The sequence below is a fragment of the Dipodomys spectabilis genome, unplaced genomic scaffold, assembly GCF_019054845.1.
Source record: "Dipodomys spectabilis isolate Male_0828 unplaced genomic scaffold, ASM1905484v1 ptg000207l, whole genome shotgun sequence".
Classification (NCBI taxonomy): domain Eukaryota; kingdom Metazoa; phylum Chordata; class Mammalia; order Rodentia; family Heteromyidae; genus Dipodomys; species Dipodomys spectabilis.
Genome location: NW_024870884.1, coordinates 3,941,751 through 3,968,741, shown reverse-complemented (window position 1 = coordinate 3,968,741; position 26,991 = coordinate 3,941,751). Strand labels below are relative to the sequence as shown.

The window sequence follows — 26,991 nt, the reverse complement described above, 5'->3', positions numbered from 1 at the left end:
TGTCCTTTACACTTTTTGTGTTTTTTTTATTAGACACACATGCTTATCTTCAGTGTGATGATTTTCCTCTCTGAATTGGCCCAGTCACTAATTCAAGGTTTTATAAGAGACCTAATGGAGTGTGAAAGGAATTGGACCTTTGAGACATCTTCCCGAACTGACTCTTCCCTGACCTTCATGTGATGTTGGATATTTAAACACAACCCTTCCTTTTGTCCATAAGGGCAACCTTCTATTGATGGGATATGCATCTCCCCATCCCCTTGACCTGGGATTTCTTTGAGCCAATCTTCAGATCACTCACTGATGAGAAAAATCACTTCAGTATTCAGGGAATTGTTTGGATATTTTGTTTATCTCCCTCCCCTAGCTTCAAGGACATAGGCAGTTTCATTAGAACTAGCAACCCTGAAGCTAGACTACACAGGCAGTATATAACCTGGCTTCCCTTCTCAACTGGCCTTTCCGCTTTCTTAACTAAGGAATAGCACCTATTTCTCTATGTCCTAAGTTTGTAGAGAGGAGGATGAGATGACTAGTATGAAGAGTATAGTGCAGTGTCTAGCATTTGAAAACCATTACTTTATAGTAAGTTATTGTTGTTATTATCTATAGATGGGAGCAGAAGTGATTTATCTCATTTCAAAGTGAATGTTAGCAAGCCTCAGACACCTGGCCTATGCTCTATGTTAACCCATGCTATTGGCCCAAGGCCAGTGATGACCTTCCACTGGTGTCTGGGCATAGTTCTGTTGGAGACAGAAGTCTGAGCTGGTTGACTCTGGGAGGGCTTTGTTTGCTATGTTTGGGTCGAGGAATGATGTCTAAATTTTATGCTGTTACTTGATCAAAGAAGAAAAACACATGATAAACATGGAGTCATACATGTAAGTAATGTTTGTAAAGGCAGTTTTTCTTTACTCTTCAAAGAAATGTTAATTCAGTTCCTATTTTGCCAAATTCCTATTTTGCCAAGTAGGATGTTGGGAAGCCAAATCGAAGTGATGGGCAAAACAGACTTGGTTCCTCTTCTCATGGAGTTCACAGCCTAGGGGAAAAATCGGGGAATGTGCAAATGGTTCAATTATGATTGAGGACTATCAGGTAGGACACACCCAGAGTGTAATGATGTTATAGTGGGAGATGATCAGCAGCAGCAACTTCTAGGGGGTGTTAGACACCCCAATCCTAACACCCCTGAAAGCTACTGAGTTGAGAATCTGCATTGTAACAAGTTTCCCATGATTCATATTCATGCTATGGTTTGGAAAACTCTGGGCAGCTCATGGATAAGGTGCTCTGCTATGTTGTTGCTCTGGCTACTGGACAGCTATGTGACCTTTGGGCAAGTTGTTAAACCTTTGTGGGTTTTCTGCTTCTCCTATGGTAAAGGAAGAAGGTGGAGAGTGGAGAAAGGCAGCAAAAGAGGGAGGAAGGAAGGAAGAAAAGACGAAAGGAAGAAGGGAAGGAAGAAAAGAATGGAGGGAGGAAAGAAGGAAGGATAGATTCTATCTGCTTTGCATATCATAGAAATACTGTGAACATTAAATAAACTGTGTTGCAATTTTCATGAAAGCCTGTAATACAATGGAGTTGAATAAATGTAAGATTTTGTCAAAGAAAACAGGAGGAGCTCTTTAAGGGCAGAATGTACTTCATAAGGAGTGGTGTAAGGAACTCATAGCTCCTGACAGTAATAACTGGGAAAAGATTGCTTTCACAAATAGAAACAATATTCTTGATTACAGGTTACAGGTAGGTGTGTGTGTGTGTGTATGTGTGTGTGTGTGTGTGTGTGTGTGTGTGTGTGTGTGTGTGTATGTGTGTGTGCAATCTGGATTAAGTAACATGTTTTTCTACAGTGGATTTCTGTGGTCTTAGAACTTAATGTCCCTCATCACTCCTTCACTGGAGTACATAGTATTTCTTTTTCTTTTTTTTTTTTTTCTTTTGAACTCAAGACCTTAAGCTTGCTTGGCTTGCTTACTCACCAGACACTCTATGACGTTAGCCACCCCTTCAGTACAGAAGGAGTGACTTTTCTGCCCAGGCTGGCCTTAAACTTCTATCATCTGGATTTCAGCCTCTTGAGAAGCTAGGATTACATGCATGAGCCATGGATGCCCTACAATTTACCATTAATAAAAATAAAATACCTCAGGCCAGTTATGGTGGTGAGCACCTTTAATCCCAGCAGTGAAACCATATTAGAGAAGAGGAAAGGGAATGGAGATGAAGAAAGGGATGGAGAAGAGGGGAGGATAAAAAAGAAGAGAAGGAGGAAGAGAAAGAGGAGGGAGAATATTTCTGGCCATGACTAAGCATAGATATCTACATGCTATGCACATCACATCGATTCAAGTATCAATTCATTTGTATCCTTCCCAGATCAGAGGCTTCTTAAAGAAATTGTCCTGACTGTGAAAAGAGAGGTCAGGAAAATGCTTGCTAGAACCTTTGCTAATTATAAAAGCAAATATGTAGAGTGGAAATGTACTGTGCCTAGTGTTTTGCATAGTTTATGAAATTTAATCTGTACTAACAAGTCAATGAGGTAGTGCCAGTTTATAAATAAGGAAATGCAGACTCAAAGGAATTAAGTAAAATGCTCATGTTTATAGACTTGCTACTTGTGGTGTTGCAGTTAGATGATCAGAGAACAAGGCCCTCAACTGAAAACCATCTGCTTCTAGATCCCTGGAGATAACCATTCAGTCATTCAGTCTCATATCATGCCATACAAGTTAATTATCTCACTGTTTTCTCATTTAAAATGCAAGAGTTTTGGATCACAACGAAGCATTTCAATCTGAAACTCAAGAATTCAATGAATTAAATGACTATTGTATCCATCCTAAATTTGTTAAGAAACAGGGAAATGTGTCAGCTATCCATATTATAGACCACTCTTTCTTATTTGCTAGAGCTTCAACCTGTATTAAAATGTCATCATGGCCTGTGGTATACATGTCTGAAAATGACATAATAAAGCCCATTACTCAGTATAATTAATATTTGCTAATAAAATAGTTAAAAGGGAATATATATATAAATATATATATGTAAATTTTTGGCGGTTGTGGGGCCTGAACCCTGGGCCTGGGCACTGTCCCTCAGCTCTTCAGCTCAAGGCTAGCGCCCTACCACTTGAGTCACAGCACCACTTCTGGCTTTTTCTGCTTATGTGGTGCTGAGGAATTGAACCCAGGGTCTCATGCATATGAGGCAAGCACTCTACCACTAAGTTACCTTCCCAGCCCCAGGGAATATATATTCTTTAGTCAATGAGCTCCACTGTTCTGTGTTATCAAATTTAAACTCAGGAGTGTTAGATCTCTGTTCTGTGTTCCATGCATAAAAAAATAAAATTACCCACGAAAACATTTTTCTTTTCTTGGAGAAAGTTATGTTGCCCAGTCTGTTCTTGAACTTAAGATTCTCTTGCTTCTTTCTCCTAAATCCTGGGATTTATAGATGTATACCAGTATGCCTGGCTCTAAAAAAAATAAATGTAATATAAATTTTGTTTGGTAGTTAAAAATCTCAACTATGATTCTGAGCAATTTGTTTCCAAAGAATTTACAAGTGATACCTTGGTAAATGTGCCAATTGTGTGGACTTAGTAATACTTCCAGAGTTACAGGAAGTTGTATTTGTTGTTGTTGTTGTTATAAGCTGTACTAACACTTAAGTGTCCAGTTAAAGTGTCTCCAAGAAAAATAACCACATCGCCATTTCAGTGAGGATATACAAACCTAACCCTGAATATACCTGGGATAAGTGGCTTCTGAAGAGCCTAGGGGTAATGTGTGAGGGGTGGATCTGTGTCTGCTGTTTGTGTGACCACTTAAGCCCAGGTGTCTGTTCTAGATTGTTCTCTGCACACCTATTTGTTGATCTCACTAGGCCCAGTTTTACTAACTAAGCAAACAATGGGCAAAATGCCATGTGGGCCAGTCCAAGATTAGTAATGAGACCAGACTTATTTATAAACCCATAAGGAAGGCCCCTGAGTGCGCTCTGCCATCTGACCCGAGACCAGGGTGAGGGGAAGATTAGTATGAAAGCACAAGCAGTCCTTAGTGGCCAACTGGGTTTCCAGTGGGAGCCATTTGCCCTTTTAGCCGAGCAGTGGTTATAAACTGATCTCCAGAGTGTCAGTGACCCACCCCAGAGTCCTGTAAAAAGTGTGATGTCAAAGCACAGAGATTAACCTTTGCAGAGTTGTTTATGGAAGTTGATTAGGACATTCACCATGGAGATTGTTTATTTAATAAATACTTGTCAAGCACTGACTGCCAGCCAGGCAATACTATAGGCACAGGAAGTATTGGAGAACAAAGTAGGCAGGTCCCTGCCCTCCTAGGGCTTTCTTTCTATTGAGAGAGCCAAATAAATTGATAAGCACATGGAAATTTCATGTCTGGGAGAAAATTAGTAGAATGATAGAACAGAAGGTATACATGGGGAAAGAATGTTTTAACTAGGGGGAAATCTAAGAAAACTTTCCTGAGAAGGTAACATTAGGACCGAGATTTGATTGTTGAAAAAACTGGTGAAGTAGAGATGTGGAGGAAGAGTGAAGACTCAAAGAGAACAGCAAATATGAAGATCCTGAGGTCAGTGAACCCATGGGAAAAAATCAAGGAAGACTGTATAATTATAGTGGAATGAACAAATGCGGAGTTGATGTTTCAGGATTGAGTAAAAAAAAAAATCGCTTTAATGGAAGTTCTCTAGTATTTGTCCTGCTACCAACTGAGTCTTTTCCGTGATGAGAGAAAACGTGAACCCCTAAATGGTGTTGAGTCTTCTTTAGGCTGGCACCTATCATGTCTTACATTTAACCATGAACTCTTCTTTGAGGGTTGCAATTTTTCCATAGTTTACCCCAGGATGACTATCTCCAGCCCTAGCATCGGCACAATCAGACAGTTCTGTTATTTAGGTAGATGAATTTACAAGTGTGTTTTAGGACAGCTTCTAAAAACCACAAGCAAAGCCAAAATTGTATCTGCTATAAGTTGTGTTTTAAATAATAGCTTTATGAAGATATAATTCAAATACCATTTTCAACTGACATGCAGTTGACATGAAAATGCACAACCCCAAACTTTGTCATGACCCCAAACAGGAGCTCTACTAAAATCCATTTATAGTTGTCTTTCTCCTTTCCCTCAGCCAGTCTCACTTTTTCCATAGAGTTGCCCTATTCTAGGCAACTCAAGTCAATCATGTCATACAATTTCTTATTTACCATTTCATGTTAAGAAGCTAATTATATAAGAAACTGGTTATAGCTCCTTCAAATATCTTAAATCAGGTGATCATCCAAGTTGACATGAGATACTTCTTTATTGATGTTTAGCTTATTTACCTAATCACCATCAGGTACCTACCTACTCTAGACCTGTGAGGTGCTGTTTACTTTTCTTGACATTTTATTCTTAAGAGCCTCATTTGATCAGATGTATAGATAGAGGAATAGTGTACTACAATGAACCAATTCCTCTGGGCCATTTTTTTTATAAACCCACCTATTGCATATTGGGATTTTGGCTTTGGGTAGTAACTTCTTGTAAAATGTGACACAGGAGCCACAAACTTATTGAATTTATAGTTATTAGAACCACAGGAATTAGATATTTTTTATTCCACATCACAGACATCTTCATTCCTTGATTTACTGGTGATATTTGGTAATATTACTGGCTAAAGAACCAGTTGAAAAATAATCTTGACCAGCCAAAGAAAAGTTGAACCTTTCCAAGAATCACATCTAAGGCAGAATCTAGCTCTGTAGTTCCAAAGAACAAAGTTGATGGAAGAAGTACTGAGCTTAGAAACTTTTGTGTGATTTAGAATGAGAGTGATGTCTAAGGAGTGATTGAAGGAAAATTCTAAGACTTGGTGGATCTTTTAACTTTGTTGGTTCTCTGGACTGTTTGTCATACTTGCCTACAGAAACATCTTCATGAGTCTCAAAAAGTGGTTTTGTAGACAGACCCGAAAGGATATAGGACATCCATTCATGGTCATTGTAAGCTTGTGAATGGACTTACCAGTCTTCATTTAATGACATATAGGAATGATGGATCAGAACATAAGTTGTAAGGTTCTTTGGAATACTCATAAAAGCAAGTACTCATACTGCACTTACCAAGTTAGTCTGTGAAGCACTGTTTTCTGCTTTAATTCACACTTCTTCATAATTACTATGTGAGTTACAAATGACTTCCTCCATTTACAGATGAAATGATTTAAAAATAAAACAAGACATAACATCTTATAAGAATTAAAATATCCAGAATAATCCCCTGTGTGCTTCTAATGATGTTTGAAAGACCAGGTTTAACAGATGGAGATGACTCTAATTATCACTGAATATGAGGCTAATGATTTATTCAGCCATAAGTTGGTGGGTACCAGGATTTGAGTGATGAAACCATATATTTGTACTGTGGGTCAATTTACTCTGTAGATTCAGAAACAATGACTTTTATCTAAGTATATAGAAATGGATTCAGGTGAAGGTAAGTAGACTGTTGGCATGCTACTATCTAAGCTGGCTGTACATTTACACTGCATCTATCTATCTATCTATCTATCTATCTATCTATCTATCTATCTATCTATATTCTTTTTTCTTTAAAATTTTTTTAATTGTGAAAATATCGTACAGAGGGGTTACAATTACATGACCAAGGTAATGAGTACATTTCCTATCAAGCATTGTTTCCTTTTCCTTTGTTTCCCCTTACCATTCCTTCCCATCTTCCCCCCACTCCCACCTCCGCCTCCCCCTGGCCTCCCCCCCACCAAGCCAAAGTTGAAAGTTCGTTTTTCTACATAATGTCTTGTACATCTCATTGGTGCAATGGGTCCACCTGTATCCCTATTTAAACAATTTGTTTTTTTCCCTTCCCACCCCAAATTATACCAATATCAAATACAGTGAAAACAAGGGTTATACTGTGGGGGAGGGACATACAAAGCAACAAGGAAATCATCTTATAAATATGTTAGAAACAACAGCAAGAAAGAAAAAACAGTTGAGTCCTTATCTTGGGGTTCATTTCGCCTAATATCAACTTGTCTGACCGTTTCTGCTTGTCTTAGACATATACTAGTTATTGCAAATAAGGGAAACCATGGGATCTATGTTTCTTTGGGCCTGGCTTACTTCACTTAATATAATTTTTTGTCGGTTGTGGATCTTGAATTCTGGGCCGGGACGCTGTCCCTGCACTCTAGCCCTCTACCACTTGAGCCATACCGCCACTTCTGGTTTTCTGGAGGTAAGAGTCTCATGAACTTTCCTGCCCAGGCTGGCTTTGAACCATGATCCTCAGATCTCAGCCTCCTGAGTAGCTAGGATTATAGCACTCGGTTTATATTTGGGTTTTGATTGATGTTTGCTTCATACTGCCAAAAGATATTGCTCTTTCTCCCCCCCACCCCAAAGAAGTTTTGAAAATTTAATCAATTCTTGATTCTTTTTTGGCTAGTGACCCCTATTCCCAGTAAAACTGTAGCATTTGCTTTGTATTTCACTTTCTTGGTCTCTAATAGATGTCACATTTCTTGTGTGCTTCTCATCTATTCAGTGACCTATTGTCATATAGTCCATTCCACAAATCAGGAAAGTGAGTCTGACAGAAGAATGTATACCATTTATAGCTACAAAACAAAACCCCTTGGAATATATTTTAAGATTTAACAATGTTAGAGTTTCTTAATTTTTTAATGTGTTACGAGAACAAGGAGATATAATATTTGGATTCCACAATGCTGAAGGAGTATAGAGGCAAACTCCTGAGGCACACCTCTAAAAATATCAAGCAGTTCCCAGGAACCTGAGAATTGTTCTAGACTTGTATTTACCTTTACGTATCCCTGTATTCATCAGATGCACTACTTCTTAATCTATCAGGCTTACCTATTTATCTTTTCACAATTCATTGATTTTAAGCTTTCATATGTCTCACCTCAATTATTAAATCAGCCTCCTGACTTCCCTTCTGGTCCATCTCTAACATGGCATCTAAGAATCATTGTATTTGAAATGAATGAAATGAACCAAGTTGCTCTTTTGGTTAGGATGCTCTCATGGTTTTCGTTTGCCTCCTAAATATGAAGATAATAACATTCCCAGTCTAAACTACCATCAAGGGTATTTGTTTGTGTTTGGATAGTCAGCCCAACACCTCCCCTATTGAGTACTGTACTCTCAAAGAATCCTATGTTTCCCTACTCTAGCGATGGCCACATGGCCCACCCACTTTAGCCATACACTTTCTTTGGGACTTTAAGTCTTGAGCAAACTCCTGCAAGGAGTAGATATCCAACAGAATCCATTAATTTCCTGATACAGTCATATGTCTTCCAATTCATGCAATCTTGCTAAGGACAAGCTGTTTGCTTATAAACCAAAGCCTTATTTCTATTTATTTCATAATTCTCCCAACTACTCTAACATTTAATCTCTTAGTATGCCACAGGAGTCTTTCAAGTCATGAAGATTTTGCAAATATTCTTCTGTCACATAATGCCTCCCTCTCTACCCAAGGAGAGCTCCAGATTCTGTGTTCCCTTAACATAAGACATACACCCTGATTGGAGGTAGTTAGCCCAGTAGAGTAATTATCTTTTGTCTTCCCTCCTTTACAGAAAGCCCCTTTTCTTTCATATGAGGTCTGTCACAAAATAAATGATCAGGAAGTTTTGATAAATAGATAAATTACTATGGATGGTATGCCTTATTGTTTGTGCATGGGAATTTACATTCTGTAATAAGTGGGGCACATCTACAGAATTCAAGAAAGGGTCTCACATCGAAGGCAATGGTACCATCATAAACTGCATAAGACTGGCCATAAGGTGAACTGGTGATGAAAATTAGGACAAACACCAGAAGAGGGTGATGATGAGCACAAGATTGTGATAAGAAGACAGCTTCCTTACTTAGTTTTGAAACTACATGAGTCCTTTTTTAAAATGTTATTTTAATAACTTGTGGTTAAAATTCTGATGAGATAAAGAACACAGAATCTAGAGTCAGGCATGGGTTTAAATTCCACACCTCTGGATTTTTATCTGCAAAATGGAGGAAATAGAACCTACCTCATAAGGTGGTTGTTATGAGAATATAAGGTCACAATGCAGGTTAAGTGCTTAGCTCAGTGCCTGATGGTTCTGGTCATTCACCCTCCCCAGTCCAACCCTGTATCTGCCTCTTTTGTCCCTCTGTTCTTGAAAGCTATCTCTCACGTGGGCAGAAATTCCTTGATTCCCTCAGTAGCTTCTTCTTGGGTTTGGCCAAAGATGGGCACCATCAAGAGATTTGAGAGCAGAGAGAGACACACACAGAGATAGAAAGAAAGGTGAGGATATTCTCTCCACACCCATTTTGGCACTTTATCTCTGACCATAAAACTGTATTTTTCAGGGGCTGGGAAGGTGTCTCAGTGGTAGAGTGCTTGCCTTGCATGCATGAGGACCTGGGTTCGATTCCTCAGTACTACATAAACAGAAAAGGCTGGAAGTGGCCCTGTGGCTCCAGTGATGGAGCACTAGCCTTGAGCTGAAAAGCTGAGGGACAGACCTGGCACAGAATTCAAGCCCCATGACTGACAAAAACAAAACAAAACAGAACAAAACCAAAAAAACCAACTACTGTATCTTTCCCTAATTCCAGCTCCCCTCAGGTGGTGGCTATTTTGTAGGTGTTCTAGATTTTCCCTTTGTCATAAATAAGGTCCAGGAGCAGTTATAGATCCCCACTGTCCCTAATTTTGGGTGCTTCTTGATTGTTCATTTAGCCCTCTTCAGATCAGATCTATAGTTTCCCTTCCCCTGCCCCCACCTTTAAGGATCTTCTGTTTGATGGATAAAATCTGTTTCCTCTTTGTATCTTGATATTGTGCCTAGGAATTGCTTAATAATGCAAGCTATTGTTATCATTGCATATAGTATTAACTGTTTAGATAAACTATTTAAACAAATATCTATATGTATTAATACTTATTAATGTTATATTAAACAAATATGAATATTGAGCAGAAGGCAGGATTCACAGGGTTTTTAAAATAAAGAGAAAGTGAGAAGCCGGTGGCTCTTGCTTATTTATAATCCTAGCTTCTACAGAGGCTGAGATCTGAGAATTGACACTTGGCGCTAGCTCTGGCAGACAGATTCAAGAGACTCTGATTTCCAGTTAATCAACAACAAAAAAGTCAGAATAGAAGGTATGGCTCAAATGGAAGAGTCTCAGTCTTGAGCAAAAAAGCTGAGCAAGATTATAAAGCCCCAGCACTGTAAATAAACAAATAAGTAGATAAGTATGCTAAATAAATAAATAAATAATGTAGAGGACCTCCAGTGTATTTCATGTGTACAGAGAGCTGTTTTGCCTCCAGTTTGAAATAATTTTCAAGTACTGGGATGGAAAAGATGAAGAAACTCTACAATGTGGTGAGTTTTGGGAATAGACACAACAAATCATGCTGGGTGAGCACTCGTTCTTTTAGACTCAATCTTAGCTGTGTCAATCTCATCTGGGTTCAAACGGTTAGGGAAAAGCTTGAGTTTGCATTTGTTCCCCTCAGGGGTAGGCATTTTATTTTTTTTAACTTTTAGCTTCATTAAGGTAGCTGTGATATTCTTTATTATACTTAAGAAATTGTTATTGCCCCGTAATAAATAAATCTAAGATGGCCCCTTTTACTTGCTGAAACTATGGAAGAAAGTCTTTGGACAAGCCACAAATATCGGATTCTATGAAAGCCTGTTGACATGCTCTTTCTCTTGATTTATGTCAGAGAAAAAAGAGGAGAAGGATAAGCCTTCACATTTTGAACTGAAAAATTGGAACTGTCTAAACTTTATGTAATATAGCAAAGTCAGATACCCACTTAAAGAAACTGGCATTGTTTCATGAAAAGCTTAGTTCACCGGTCTTATGTTTATTTTGAAATAATAACTCATTGACTCCACCTGTATTTTCACAAGAAGAAATTGGATCCATCTGAACTGAACAGCCTACCTCTGGGAGTAAACCCTTCTCTCTTATCCCACTATCTACAATGATCATACTGTGCATCATGTAAGTGCTGAAAATATGATATACGTGATCCTATCACTGACTTAACCATGAGAATGACCTTGAACTTTCTTACATATGTGAAGGAATTTTCTCCTTCTGGCCCTTCAACACAGTTTTGAGAACCTACTATGTTCCAAGCCCTTGATCCTAAGGTCAGGCTGTAAAAAAGAGGCCATATCTTTCATATATGGACCTCCAACTCACTTTGCGTGTGTTTGTGTCTTGTCCTTGTGGGTTTGCCCTGTGATTTTGGGCAGCTCACTTAGGCCTCAGTGTCTCTTCTGTAACATGAATACAAGCTAGTATGTTTAAATAAAAAAAATACTTGTGTGTTTAAATAAAAAAAATACTTGTAATTACTTAGAGGCGAAGAGAGCTCCGCAGAACAAAATGAATGGGTAATTTTAATCATCTGTCACAGAAAGAAATTACTGAGAGTTTGAGCATGCATTCACATGTTTGTTCACATGGTTGTTTGTTCCTTCATTTGAAAAAATGATCTCTGTTCCAGAGGCTGTGCTGGAACAGGATTGAAAAGGCTAAGCTCCACACTTGTCTGGAAAGCAGGAAGTTTCAATGTGTAGACAGAGAAAAGCTCATTTCCATGGTGAGTATAAATGAGCTTCACTAATCCTACCTATGGAGACTGGTGCATATGACAGTAAGGTGGTTTAGGTTGTAGAGTTGAATCCATTCAATGGAAATCAAAAAGATGTGAAATAGAAAATGTGTATCTAGGTACACACAATACACATAAACACAAAATACATACCTGTTCTATAAATTATTGCTCCTGATTTTGACTCCATGACAACATGGAGTGACAGTTGAGAGTAGTGTTTTCTGCAATCAAGCTGCCTGGATTTGAACCCCAGCCTTATATCTCACTAACTGTGATGGGGAGGGGGAAACAAATGTTTTAGCTTCTCTAGTTCATTTAATCTTCAGTAAAACACGGATGATAATAATAGCATGTAATTTTTTGTTGGGGGATGGTACTAGAGTTTTGAACTGAGTGCCTTGTACTAGCTAGGTAAGCACTTCCATTTGAGTCCTTTTTGTTTTAGTTATGATTTTTCAGATAAAGTCTTACTTTTTTTGCCTAAGGCTAGCCTCAGACTTTTATTTTTCTCCAGAATATCTGGGATTACAAGTTTGCCACTATGCTACCATAACTATCTTGCTTGCTAAGTTTTTGCCTAAGTGTGTCTCAGCCCATGATCTTTTTATCTCTACCTCTTAAGTAGCTGGGATTACATATATGAATTACCACATTTAGTTTCAAAACTTAATCCTGAAGTTTCTAGGGAAACCTTAGATAAGTTAATGCATTAGAGATGTTGGTGCGCAGGATTAGCCTACAAACCTTGAGTCATTTTTCTGAGAAAGACTGAAAAGAGCACAGACCTACTCAACCAATAACTTGTTGAGTGACTTCACAAGGAACAACCTCTCTGAACCTAGTTTCTTTATCTGTAAAGTGGATATAACATAGTTAAGCATGAGAAATTGCTTTGAGAGGTAAATGAGATACTGTACTTCTTGATAATCAGCAGACTTTCAGAGAAAGGCATTTCTTTTTCTTCCTTTCCCTCCTAAAGGCTTAAGAAGCATTTGAAATGGGTGACACTGATCAAGAAGCATTATACTCATAACCTGATTGGTGTCATTGAAACCCCTTTGCTACTTAGTAAATAATAATAATGATAATAATAAGCATTTGAATCAGGTAATATGAGAAAAGCTAAAGGCAACAAAGGTTGAAATGATGTTCCTGGAAATTGCCAGTAAAAATATCACAGAGCACATTTTTAGCATTCAAAACTTGCCTTTTTTTTTTTTTTTTTTGGGTCTGGTTGTGGGGCCTGAACTCTGGGCCTGGGCGCTGTCCCTCAGCTCTTTAGCTCAAGGCTAGCGCTCTACCACTTGAGCCACAGCGCCACTTCTGGCTTTTTTCTTTTTGCTTATATGGTGCTGAGGAATCGAACCCAGGGCCTCAGGCTTGCAAGGCAAGCGCTCTACCACTGAGCCACCTTCCCAGCCCAAAACTTGCCTTTTTAAAAAAAAAAAAAAAAAAAAGTTCTATAATTATTCCCTCTACTGAGAGAATAATTTATCCACATGTATTATTCTCTGATCATTGTTTGAATATGAAATAATGAATTGGAATGAATTAAATGATAATTCTCTGAACTGCTATAAAACTCTTGATTCTACTTTCTTACTTTTTATTTGTAGTTATGCTGTCGTGTGTGTGTGTGTGTGTGTGTGTGTGTGTGTGTGTGTGCCAGTACTGGGGCTTGACCTTAGGGATGGGGTGTTGTCCCTTTAGCTTTTTTGCTCATAGCTAGCACTCTACCATTTGAGCCACAAACCCACTTCTGGCTTTTTGATGGTTAATTGGAGATAAGTCTCACAGACAGTTCTGACTTGCTGGATATGAACTTTGATCTTCAGATCTCAGCCTCCTGAGTAGCTAGGATTACAGATGTGAGCCGCTGGAGCCTGTTTATGCTGTCTTTTATAAACAGGGCAGATCATGTGTTATTGTGCAATCCGTCAGTAAGAACAGAACTTTGTCAGCAGATACTCAGGTGCTGAGTATTACCCAGCCCCTTCACCCCTGGCACCCTTCCTCTGTTCCCTCTACTGCTTTGTTTATGGAATAAGGATCATGGAACACTTTTAGGTTAATTTCTCCATCTTATTCTCTCAAAGACTGAGATAACAAATAGCTCAGAAAGGGAAAATATCAGAATGCTTCATAAGTGACAAATTCCTTCCTAAATATTCCATAATCGTAGTAATACAAAGCAAAGAATGAACTCCTTCACTTAGTTCTGGATATCACCTCTGTACCAATCCCTCTTTAGAAGCTTGGCTTCAGGTTTCATTTCTTGCCTGGACAGGTTCATTTAAATTCAGTTTATTTAATGACTTGCCTTTTGCTCTTAATCCATTGGTTGAAAATATATTGATACCTGGGCCCAGAAACAGCCAAAGGGAGATTTTGCACAGAGCTGCAGTACTGCCAACAGTAGTTAGCTTATCTGACCCTCACTAGAACAGCAGGTCTTGCATCTTCATGCTGCTGGGAAGGAAAATGTGGGAACATAAGGAGAAAATTTCAGTCTTCTCTTCACATACCTACTGGCCATTTCCTGCCAGAGAGCTTGGCAAGGCCTTTCTGAACTTCTCGGGGTCAAATTCTCTTTGTAGGTACAGTGTTAGAGTTGAACTAAATGTCTAGCTTCTCTCACAAGTGTCTTAGGGCTTTGCTTCTCTGTGATTGAACAATGAACCTTAGAGGATGGGGACATTTTTCACATTCCACTGTGGCAACAATCCCTTAAGCCAGGCAGTCCTCACCCCACCCAGAGCCTGGTTCTATACTAACTTCTCCAGGCTGCTTTCCAGCCACTCCATTCATGAAGCAAACTTAATTGTTGGGGATTTCTACTGCTGGAATCCACTCTCACTCTAAAGCTTAGGTGAGGACAAGCTTACTTTCCATTCTGTGTGGACAGGTTTGGACAAGCCTGAGTAGAAATGGGACTACTGACTATTTTAAATATGTCTGTAAAAGAAATCTGGGGAAATTTGGTACAGCTCAGAAGAGGGAGACTGCAAGTTCAACAACTAACTGACACAGATGGTATTTTTCAAGTGGGTTTGCTTGTTGTGAAATAAAATGTCATATACATCTTTTGGGTTGACCCACAATTGAGATGGCATGAACTATTTTTTTTTTCTTTTCTTTTCTTTTTTGTCAGTTGTGGGTCTTGAACTCTGGGCCTGGGTATTGTCCCAGACTCTTTAGCTCAAGGCAAACACCTTGAGCCCTACCACTTAAGCCACAACATCACTTCTGGTTTTCTGGTGGTTAATTGGAGATAAGAGTCTCATGCATGTTCCTGCCTGGGCTGGCTTTGAACCCCCATCCTCAGATCTCAGCTTCTTGAATAGCTAGGATAACAGGTGTGAGCCACCAAGAGCCCAGCTGGCGCGAACTATTCTTGTCAGGATTTACTTGAATAAAATAAAAAGCTTTTTGGAACATCTTTTATTAAAGCATCTAGAGAAAAACATACAACTTATCAGTCTGCATTATCACAAAGTAAACACATTTAAATAATCACAAACCAGGTTAAAAATAGAGTACAAGATAAGCAGTCCCTACTGAGTCCTTTTACCTTTTTAGAAATAAGTTTTTAGCTGGGTGCTGTTGGCTCATGCCGGTAATCCTAGTACTCAGACAGCTGAGATCTGAGGATCACGCTTCAAAGCTACCCCAGGCAGGAAAGTCCAGGAGACTGCCAAAAAAACCGGAAGTGAGACTGTGGCTTAAGTGGTAGAATGCCCACCTTGGAGGTGAAATGCTCAGGGACAGTGCTCAGGCCCAGAGTTCAAGACCCATGACCAACAACAACAACAAAAAAAAAGAAAAAAGAAAAGAAAAAGAAAGAAATACGTTTTTGTGGTGTGCATAGCATCCTCTGCTCATTTTCTTCCTCCCAGAAACTACTTTTTTGGGGACCATGTCTCTTCCATTCTTACTGTGTGTGTGTTTAAATAATTTTCTGTTCTTTTACACAATACTATTGACTCTTCTCTTCCCTTTAATCTAGAATCCAGTAAATGGAATAATAGGAAATGGGAGAGGCAGACAGGATGAATCTCACCATGGCTGCACTGTAAAGAACATGACAGCTGTGGCCAGGTCCACAGGGATTTTTTTTTGTCTTATTATCATTATTTCTCATCTCACATAGATTCCACATGCAGGCAAGCCTCAGAATCTCATTCTGATGTAATAGGTGAGGAAACAGGCTCAAAGGGATTAGGTGGCTGACTCTGGCCTTTGGAAATGATCTCCTAGTAAGAGCTCCACCTGGTCTAGGGTACTGTCTTTCCCTGTATACAGGGATTTTTCACCAAGGTGGTGGGTCCTCTCTCAGAATCCCGTAGAGCACAATGTGACTTCCCAGAAATCTGAGTGTACACCACAAAGAGGTGGGAAGAGAGGTAGAGTAAGAGGAAAACGAGATCAGCAATACTGGAAAGGTGGTGGTGGGGGGAGGGTGTTTCACTCCTCCTTAGCCACTGTTACTTAGGTGCTGTTCCCAGTGGGCTGCAGTGACTCAGTGGGGAACACAGCACTCAGCCATGCTGGCTCCTGTGCCCCTTACCTTCAAGCCAAAGATAGTATTGTCAGTAAGGTCAGCTGCCGGACAGACAGTGCGTCCTCAGGTCCTCCCTGTCTCTTCCCCCCCTCTTCCTCTCCCTCCCCCTGACCCCTCTCCGCTCCCTCCCTCTCTTTCCCCCTCCCTCTCCCTGTCCTCCTACCATCCCTTCCCCCCCCTCCCCACGTCCTCGTCCCCTCCCCCTCCATCTCAGCGTGCAGTGTGCACTGCGGGGCGCCCTCCTTTGCCCCGCAGCGGTCACAAAGAACAGCACTTGGCATCTTTACTCCCCACTGCCCAGGAGCCCCGACTTCTCAAAGTTCTGATGCCTGGTGCCCCGGGATCCCTGCCAGCAGAGTAGACAACTCCGGCCAGGAGCGAGCCTGGTGGCCCTGGGAGCCAGGGAGACCCGGGAGACCCCCGCGCGGCTGGCATTCATTCCCAGATCCCAGCTGTCCGCAGTCGCTCGGGGTGAAGGGCGGGCCCGGCCCGGGCGCGAGGTGGGCGGCGGGCGACCTGCGGCGGAGACGCGCGCGCCAGGCCCGGACCGACGCCTGCCCCGCCCTGTCCACCTCTCCCGCGGCCTGGGTGACTCCCGGCGGGGCCGGGCTGGGGCCGGGCCATGCCCTCCCTCCTTCTTGGCCCAGTTGGGAGCCACGAGAGCAGGCGCAGCGCCCCTACCGCCCGCTTTTCCGGCTCCATCTCTTGCACCTCCTCCTCCTCCTCTTTCCCCCTGCAGCCTGCGCTCAGTCATAACCGGTTCAGACTGGCCAGGGTGCCCTGTAAAGAACAGAGCCCAGAGGGGAGTGTGGCGTGGGGGGGTAGGGGCTAACTTCCCAGGGAGCGGGAGGAGGGGGGCGCCCCTGGAAGAGGCAGGTCTCGGCAGCAGCTCCACGCGGCCACCGCCGCGGCGGGGCGCCGCGGGCACGGAGGGCGGCGGCCCCCGGAGCCCCGCGTAACGGGACCGACCGCCCAATACCGCGCCGGGGGCCGGGTCCCGGGATAAATAGCTGCCCGGCCCCGGAGCTGCGAGGACAGCGGCGTCCGCCGGTGTCCACCGGTGTCCACCGCCCCATCCGCCCGGCCTGCCCGGGGCACTGCGCTCCGTGCTGCGCCCCGGAGCCCCCGCCGAGGCCGGGACTCAGGTAAAAGGCTGCGGCTCGTGGGGAGGGTCCCCAGCGCCGGCGATCGCCCCGGTGGGTGCGACTTCCCGGAGACGACAAGTAACTCCTCCGACTCTGGACCGAGCCCCGAGGTGGTGGCGACGCCGTGGCCCGTGGGCCGGGCAGCCTGCAGCCAGGTTCTTGATCTGGGGCTGAGAGTGTCCGCCTCGCACTTGCGTTCACCCCGTTGGCACTCTGTGCTTTTAAATAAGGGTGCTTCTCCGCGGTGGGCAAAATGCCCCAGAGATCTGGGAGCTGCCTTGTGAATGGACTGTTAGAGAAAAAGACAGGTGATCTTGAGGGGAAGATAGTATGGGGGTCAGGGCGGAGTCCTGTCCCGGGACGCCCCCAAGAGTTTCTGAGGTTGCTGGTGGCAGAACAAAGACATTTGTGCCACCCAGCTGGGACCCTATTTTTCGAAGGTCCCCTAGGCCTCCAGCTCCCCAGATTAAGATCAGGTGCGCGCGGGTGCCCAGGGAAGAGTCGGGGTTGGGCGCCCCTGGTACTCCTGGGCTGCTAGGAAAACAGCACGTGGGGGTGTGGGGGTGGGGTAGAGGCGGGCCTGTGTGCCCTGCAGTACCAGGTTCAGCCAGGTCAGCATGGGATGTAGGCAGGAGTAGAACTCGGGAGCACTTGGTGCTTACTATGCTCGCCCTGGTAACTTTTCCTGTCCTCAGTAGCTCCCACAGGCTTTGTGAGAACTACTTACCGTTTTTAAATCTGGCCATTCAAAAGCAAATCAGTGCTTTGCCTTCATTCGAGGGATGCCAGCACCAACTACTCCAAAAGGTTAGGCAGCATTTACACTACATATATTAACTTACCTAGTAAGTTATTCGGTATAGCTTTTTTGAGTCAATTTCCTGAACTACAGTTTAGCAATATTTATTTTTAAATCTCGATGATCTGGATAAACGTTTAAATAAAAAAAAATGGATTCTTGCACTCAAAGATTCTGCCAGCTGATAATAAAGCTGGAGAAGTTAAGAAGTGAAAGGACTGATCATTCATTACAGAATTACAGATTAAACAATACGCAATATTGCAGATAACAGGTTTGGTGCTCATTTCACTACCAGAAACAACCCCCCCCCCCCAAAAGAAAGTTCTTGGAAATAGAAGATAGATAATAAAATTGCTTAACCCACAATTCATCCTTTCAGCACCACTGATGGCCTAAGAAGAGGTTTCTTGGTTCCTTCTCTGGGGCTCTTTATGTCTAAAGGACAAGTATCAGGAAGGGAAAAGGGGTGGTGGGTAGATCAGGGCATTAGGAAGTCTTTACTAGCTTCTGGATTTGAGACATCAATGACAATAGTGTTTATGCATTGGTTGTTATCTGCATGCTTAGTGGAACAGAACATAATGTTTGGGAGATGGATCTGGTCATGAAACTGGAGCTAGACAAACATTAGAAATGGTGAGATTTACAAGTTTTAATTCCTCACCCTTATCTTTTAAACTCTGAAAAAAAATCCATAGTCTTTCTTATGAGAGGATTTTGGAGTTTATTCATAGAATACAGTTGAGTATAGGGGAAGGTGAACTAAAGTAGCTTGCTTCAGAGAAAAATATTTTCTAGGGAAGTATCTCCTACTGATTTAGATTATAACTAAAGTGTGCAAAAATAAATATAAAAATGCGTGCATTGTGAGCTCCCTGATGTTTTCTTTGGGAGCCTCTTTGTAGACATAAATACATTCTCTGTGGAAAAAGGGATTGAACTATAACTTAAAGTTGAATTCAAGGAAAAACAAGGCCTGGTTCCTTCCTTAAAGAGTTTAGTCTAGTGAGGAAGACGGGCGTGTTTACAAATATCTATAATACAAACTAGCACAAATGAAGTCACATGACAGCATCAGTTGTGTGCTATTGAAGGACAAAGAAAAGGAGAGGTTCACTGGAGGTTATAAGCAGAAAAGTTTTGTGGCAGGCGCAGCATTTCAGCTAGGACTTGAAGAGGGAGGGGATTTCCCTGACAGAGGGGAAGTAGCATAGCACAAGTGTGGAAGGCTGTTGTACACAAAGGAAGCAGAACCTGGAATTTAAAATCGGTAAGACTGGGAGGTGGGAATGGGGCTAGATTGTGGGAAAAATGACAAGTATCCTATGTTCAGAAGTTAAATTGAGTATCAGTATTATATCTTTGCTGACAATTGCAACAGGGTTAACTAACTTGCTTGCCTTGAAAGTTAGTTTTGTGAATTTCTTCTTAAAATAAGTGATTAAAATCTCCCCGATTTTGTCTTCCATAAATGTTGCTATTAAAAGAGTAGCATGTTTAGAATACTTTTCATTGCTTTATTCAAATTCAGCTCTGTTTTTCCTTCAAATCTGCAGTTTATGATTGGATAACTTCCAGGTTGATCAGATCTTGGATGGGGAACCATTGACACTTTCCTGGGCCACTTTCTGTTCTATGTTTTAATTGTTAGTAACAGGAGTAACAGTTATTAGACATGCATGTCAAGGTAGCCCTATATTTTTTTATTATCATAAGACACACCATTTTAATTTTAGACTGAGAAATCTGGTAAGTTTGCTCAAATAAATAGAGCCAGGGTTTGAACCCAATTAATCTCCAGAGCTTGTCCTTTGAACTATTGTGCTGTTACATAATAAGGCGTCACACATAACTATTCTTATGTGCTGATAGTGGAACTTAAACTGAGGGACTGGCTTGTAGACTTTAGCTTTTTTGCTCAAGGCTGGTGTTTCACCACTCAAGGCACTTGTTTTACACTTAGTTTTTTGCTAGTTAATTGGAGATAAAAACCTGTCTTATTGGCTTTACTGAATGGACTGGCTTTGAATCATGAACCTCAGATTTCAGCCTCCTAAGTAAGTAGAATTGAAAGTGTGAGCCACCAGTATCAGGCACCGCATAATAACTATTTAGTGTAAGTTAAAAATTCAGTCTGGTACCTGCAGGAGGCATATTTTCTTTCTTTTTATCATCATTCTCACAATTTGGATTGTTTTCACTCTATACCGTCAATGTTAAGGCATATTTCAAAGTCTTCATGCATCTTAAAATTATTACATAGAGAAGGTAGGATAGCACATGTCAGTAAAAACAGTATTTGAGAAGCTGAGGTAGGATAATTATAAGTTCAAGGCCATTCTGGACCCTTTGTGCCTCACCCAAACCAATATCACCCAAACAAACAAACAAAAACTATGATATGAATTTGTATTTGATCCACTCAAAATAGACTCTTAAGCTCTTTAAGAAGAGACAGGACTTGGGATGAGAAAAACATTAGCTTTAAATATGAAGAGCAAACCAGTGAAATTTCCAATTTCACATTCTAATATTTCATTATTCCCAGTTGTATCTCCAAATGTAGCAGATATTTTTGTGTTTTATCGTCACACATACAGCTCTATATGTCTGAATGTCTTGCTAAAGAATGTATTCAAGCAACAGATTGGACATGCATAATTATATGCAAATTGCGTAAAACATATACAAAGCTAAAAGAATACTTCTGTGTCTTTAGTATCATATAGATGTGTGTGTGTGTGTGTGTGTGTGTATATATATATATATATATATATATATATATATATGCGTGTGTATATTTCTATCAGAACATCTCCTGGGACCAAGCATTGGGTAGGGTTGTGTGGAATGAAGATAAACTACAGGAGGAGTCTGGTAGCACCATGAGCAGGACAAGCTTGGGCCTAGAGAGACGAGATGCTAAACGTGTACCTATGCATCCGGCCCTCATTTTGCTTGTATTGAATTCTCTTGAGACTCTAAACTTTTCCTAATTTTCTGACTCTGAATAATAAACATATCCTGCTGTTTTCTCATCCGAGAGCCGGACTTAGATGACTATTTAATGGATTGTTAACTGAGGGATCTAAATACTGCTCTCTCCCTTAGCATGGCATCTTGAAAGCTGAGTTTTCTCATGTGTTAACTGAGTGGTTGAATAAGATTAATGGATGACAAGTTCACAAGGTTCACTCAGGTGAGTGAGGTATCATAAATGAGCGTAGAAGCCAAAATTATGGGGGAGAGGCAGTGGGAGGAAACCCAGAGAAACTTTAACTACAAGTCAGACTTGGTCCTGTGTTAGGGAGGCATTAGGGAATAGAAGAACTGGAAACATTATGCCCATCTAATAAGGGTGAAACTGATTCAGTTCTAGTTAATGGTTGTATTAGAATGAGAGCATAGTGTTGCCAAGACTTGGATCTTTAACTCTGAAATTCAGATTTTTTAAAATGTGAAATCTTCTAGCTTTAAAAAGGTTGCCCTATTCAAATTTTCTTAAATAAACATGTTAACACTGAGCAGATCAAGTAAAACACACCTAGAGACCAGATACAGCCTTTTTGTTGCCAATGTGTGGTTAGATGATTTCCTATATCTCTTCTGGTTTCAGTATGTGTAATCCTATCTTGGATCCATTTGGTCTTTTAATGTATCTCTTTCCCTTTTGCTGAAGCATATCATTGAGCTAGATCTGAATGATGAACATATTGCTGATTGAATTTAGAGGCTCCAGGAATGAATTACTTGTGTTAATTTTTCATTTTAGGGACAATTAGTATGATGTAATGCCAGAACCCAGAGATATTTCTTTAAACATTTTTCTTCTTATTCTTCAAAGTGAAATAACCAAATACTAAGAAATTGTTTCTAGCTTTCTACTTGTACAAAATATTGGTTGCTTGACTTATGGTCATTGTCTTCAACCTGGCAAGATTTCATCATGTATGGTGCCCCTCTTCTAACCATAGCTATCCAAATTCCACAGAGATAAGTTAAAGATTTGACTTTTATGGCTGGGAAGGTGGCTCAGTGGTAGAGTGCTTGCCTTGCATGCCTGAGGCCCTGGGTTCGATTCCTGAGCATCACATAAGCAAAAAGAAAAAAGCCGAAAGTGGAGCTGAGGCTCAAGTGGCAGAGCGCTAGCCTTGAGCTGAAGAGCTGAGGGACAGCGCCCAGGCCCAGAGTTCAGACCCCACAACTGGACCCCCCCCCTAAAAAAAAAGAAAAAAAAGACTTGACTTTTGTGAGTTGAGGTAATATAGATTTTATAAAAGAATATCTGGATGGATCAATAAAGAAAAAAACCAAAATAATAGTTTTTCTTATTATTTCAAGCCTAAATTTTCTTTAATAACTATGATTCTTAGGAGCAATGTAGTGTAATTTTTTACTATAACCAAATTCTCTTCTTTCCTTTCTTTTTGACTGTGTTGTAGTTTGATTGTTTGGGTTAACTTGGTCATACCTCCAGCCTTGCTTTTTCATGGTTTTTTTTTTTTTTTTGGTTGGTCATGGGGCTTGAACTCTGGGCCTGGGTGCTGTCCCTCAGCTCTTCAGCTCAAGGCGAGCGCTCTACCACTTGAGCTACAGCGCCACTTCCGGTTTTCTGGTGGTTTATTGGAGATAAGAGTTTCACAGACTTTTCTGCCCGGGCTGGCTTTGAACCATGATCCTCAGATCTCAACCTCCTGAGTAGCTATGAGTACAGGCATGAGCCACCAGCACCTGGCTTTCATGGTTATTTTGAAGATGGAGTTTCAAAAACCAGACTAGCTTCTAACTAGGATCAGATTTTCAAGTAGCTAGGTGTGAGCTGCTGGTACCTGGCTTTGTATTGTTGAAGATGTTATTCTTAGATTTGGATGACTGGAATAAGTTCTTTGCTTTGTGTCAATGAAATATTTCCCAAACAGGCAAAATAACTGATTCCACTTTGAGGAGCCTGATTTGGTCTAACTCTAACTTGAAGTCCCTAGCAGATGTTGACAATAGGAAGGAAACATCTGAGCAAACAAAATGAGAATAGCATGGTCAGAACTGCCACAGAACATACCTCACGGCCTAAGATGACCACCAGAGGACAAACACAGGCTCTGGATGACAGCTCTGAGCCTGTTTGTCTTTGTGCTCAACTGAGGTTCTAATGACTTAGTGCTTCCTTGCACTTTAAAAATATGCTATCACCAAAGGTTGAACATGTCTTGGAGGTAAACAACTGTTTATCATTTGAATTTTCTTTTTAATTGACACATAATATTTGTGCACATTTATGGGGTACAACATGAGAGTTAAATGCATGTTTACAGATAATCAAATGATAGTGACCACATCAGGAAAAATAGCGTTCCTATCTCCTCAAACATTTATCATTTTTATATGTTGGATAGTTTTGAACTTTTCCAGTTACTTTAAGATATATAATAATAAATTACACTGGATTCTAATTACCTTACTGTAACTGAATATTAGAATTAATTCTTATCTAACTGAATTTTGATACCTATTATCCAACCTCTCTTTTTCCCTCTCTCTACTTTCCTTTCTAGTCTCTAGAAACTACTGTTCTATTTTCTACTTTTATGAGGTGATATAGCTTCAACACATAAAATCATGGAATATATATCTTTCTGACTGTGGTCTATTTCATTACACATAATACTCTCCAGTTCCATCCACATTGTAATTGACAAGATTTCACTCAAAGTGGCTAAAAGGAATGTTTAACCAAATCTGGAAGAATCAGGTAATTTTTCAGTCAGCAAACATAGATTTATCTGAAAAATTAGTTGTGGCCAGTTCCCATGGCTCTCTCTTATAATCTTAGCTATTCAGGAGATCAAGATTTGAGGATTAAGGTTTGATGCCATCCTGGGAAGACAAATGTCTGAGACTCTTTACTTAAGCATCAAAAAACAAACAAAAAACAGAAGTGGAGATGTAGCTCAAGTAGTAAACATCAGCCTTGAGCACAAAAGCTGATCAAGAGGTACTGGGTTCAAGCCCCAGAACTAGAAGAGAAAAAAAAATTTTTTTTTAAGTCAAATTTCTTTATCTTTGGCATTGCATTTGGCTAACTTTTCAGAGACAGTGGTGTGGACTCAGCTCCACACAGGCAAGGACCCCATCTTTCGTAACCCACAATACTTCTGAATGTACCCAGTTCATTTTGTTGAATTGAAAGCCATTTGTTGAAAGACATTTAATTATTTAAAGATACAAGGGATTTAGGTGAGTGAGTTTCCTATGCATTCATACGTTCATTTCTTAAAGATTTGTTGAGCTTTTACAATGCATCAATCATTATTCTTAGTGCTAGGGCTATAGGCTGGGCTTTAGGGTTAGAGCCCTTAAAAATGGTAGTTATCAATGATAATAAATGTTATCTATTTAAGGTCAGCCTTGCTGTGAGATCCCAGAGGGACTAAGACTTAACTATTGGAGAGTATTATGACAGTGTCAAGGAAAAAAATTGGGCTCAGTTTTGAAAGTAGAACAAGAATTTGTCAAGTAGGCAGGTTAGAGAAGGCTATTCCAGCTGCCTCTCACTGCTGGGGCCTGAAGGTCCAAAGGCTGGGTTATGTGATTAGATGTGAGGAGCACAGGTTTGTGCTTGTGACTGGATTCCTGCTCCTTACAAGACGTTTTCCTTTATAGGAAAAACAAAAGACTTGGGTAATAGCTGGGTCTTTAAAGATTCAAATAGATAGCATTATATAGGCAAGACATAGATTTATGAAGTCAGTTTTTTCTTTCTCTTAGAATTTTTGAAACACATTACAGTTTTAGTAATGGACGTGTTCCCAGTGAGCTAGCTGGTATATCTTTTCTCTATTTGGATGGAAATTACAAGTGGGTAAAGAAACTGCAATTCAATAGAAATAGAATTTCTACTGCTGGTAGTCCTGGGTCCTTGAGTGCCAACAGCTTATGAGCTGGGCTGACAGACTCAGAGACCATGAAGCTCCACTCATGGAGAGCTAGAGTCTTCATGGCAACTGGGCCTTAGAAGTCAGAGAGCTAATTCTGGATGCTCAGGTATGAAGCTTGCTTCTTTGGGTTCTGACTGCCAGCAGCCAGCATTTTGTAGTTAGTGAAAGCCTTGGCTCTAAGTAGCAACTAGGGACAGCAGCAGCCAGTGCCAACTAGTATTATAGTCCTAAGCCTTGGGTTTTGGGGCCCTCAGCATTTACATCAGTATCGCAGCTCTTTAGGCTTAGGTGTTGGGACCCTTGGTCTTCAAGGTTCAGTGGCTCTAGGAACTTTTCTAGTGACTGAAAGCTCTAGTGTTTTGTCCACTGCCTTCTTGACTTTCTGCCTCATGTTGCCTTCTTTCTTTGTTTCTGTTGCTTCTGCTCCCACTGCTTCTGACTACAGCAACCACTTTCGCTGCTTCACTGCTCCACTATCTCCTCTTCCTGTTACCAGCTCAGACTGTTAACACTATGAGACAAATCAGAAGTAGGCAAAGAAAAGATCATCCAGGAGAAGTCTTTTTTTGGGTCTGATGTTGCAATAACACAGGGGCAGTACAGAGAAATTAACTTCTGGTTGGCTTGAAAAGTGAGATGAACAGCCTGCTTAAACATCCAAGAGTGTGTATGCATGGGTGTGATATGCAAATGAAGGACTATATTCATACCAATCATAGCACAGCTTCTAGTATCTCCAATCACTGGCTTCTTGCTGACTTACTGAGATGGTATTTTCTTTCTTATCTTGAGAAAGAATAGCTGAAGGGTCATCTAAAAGTTTGCCCAGGCTTGTTTCCCCTGGGATGCTGCCTTCCAAGGCTGGAACAAGGTTTTTGAAGTAGCTGTGACTGGAATATAGTCTTTTGGAGCAGGAGTTGTGGCGGCCCTCAAAATTAAAGTCTTAGAATGTCTCTAAAGTGGATTCAGAACATCCAGGCTTCCAGCAGAACACTTAGGCCAATTATCAAAGAAAGGACTGACTGCTTCCTACTCCAGGCTGCCAGGTATAGGGAAGGATCTGTCCACTACTATCTGAAAAAAAATATTCTCATGCAAAGTTCTAATAATTCTATTATTTATTCTATTTTCATTAATCTTTTGCTAATATGCAGATAAGTGGATGTATTTATCTCTTAAATCTTGTATCACAGACATTATTCCCCTTCTTCATTTCCCAAAACATTTTATATACACGCACACACACACACACACACACACACACATATTGTAAAGATACTGTACAGAGGAGTTATAGTTACATGAGTAAGATAATGAGTACATTTCCTATGGAGCATTGTTACCCCTTCCTTTGTTTTTCCCCTACCATCCGTTCCCTTCCCACCTCCTGACTCCTCCCTCCTCCTTCCCCAAACATTTTATAGACAAAAGAAAAATATATACCTTTTGTTTTGGTCATCATGTCACAGGATTCAGTTGACCAGGTGAGGGTGGGCAGAAAGAATTCAAGGGATACAGAGGAGATGCAGAGGAGACTTAATTATTAATATAAACAGAGTGAATGCAGAGCAAAAGTGCTCTATCCAGAGGGGAGGGCAGTCAGACTCAAGAAGGAGCAATTGTGCTGAGGGTCTCAAGACCTCCAGCTTTTCTGAAGTCTGCAGGCAGGGAGCAGATGAATCCTGAGAAACTAGGTAGGGTGTCCTTAACTTATGAGACTAGGTTATGCCGTCATGGGGGTTGAGGGAAGGATGTCTTCCTTTCTTGGCTTTGGACGGTCAGACCAGAGCTGTCATTTTCTGTGAGCTATGGGTCAGCAAGA

At 40.9% G+C, this 26,991-nt stretch overlaps 1 protein-coding gene across 2 annotated transcripts in view; it reads left to right on the top strand.

Annotated features, from left to right (window-relative positions):
* Positions 1–17,142: 17,142 nt before the first annotated feature.
* The window catches only part of Slc16a9 (solute carrier family 16 member 9), a 35,787-nt gene continuing 25,938 nt past the window's right edge, over positions 17,143–26,991 (top strand). The window contains exon 1 of one of the 2 annotated variants that reach the window (XM_042696348.1): positions 17,143–17,432. The gene's annotated coding sequence lies outside the window, so the exon portion shown is untranslated. Of the gene's footprint in view, positions 17,433–19,404; positions 19,505–26,991 lie in introns of those variants that run through there. The other variant, XM_042696349.1, reaches the window with a different exon arrangement.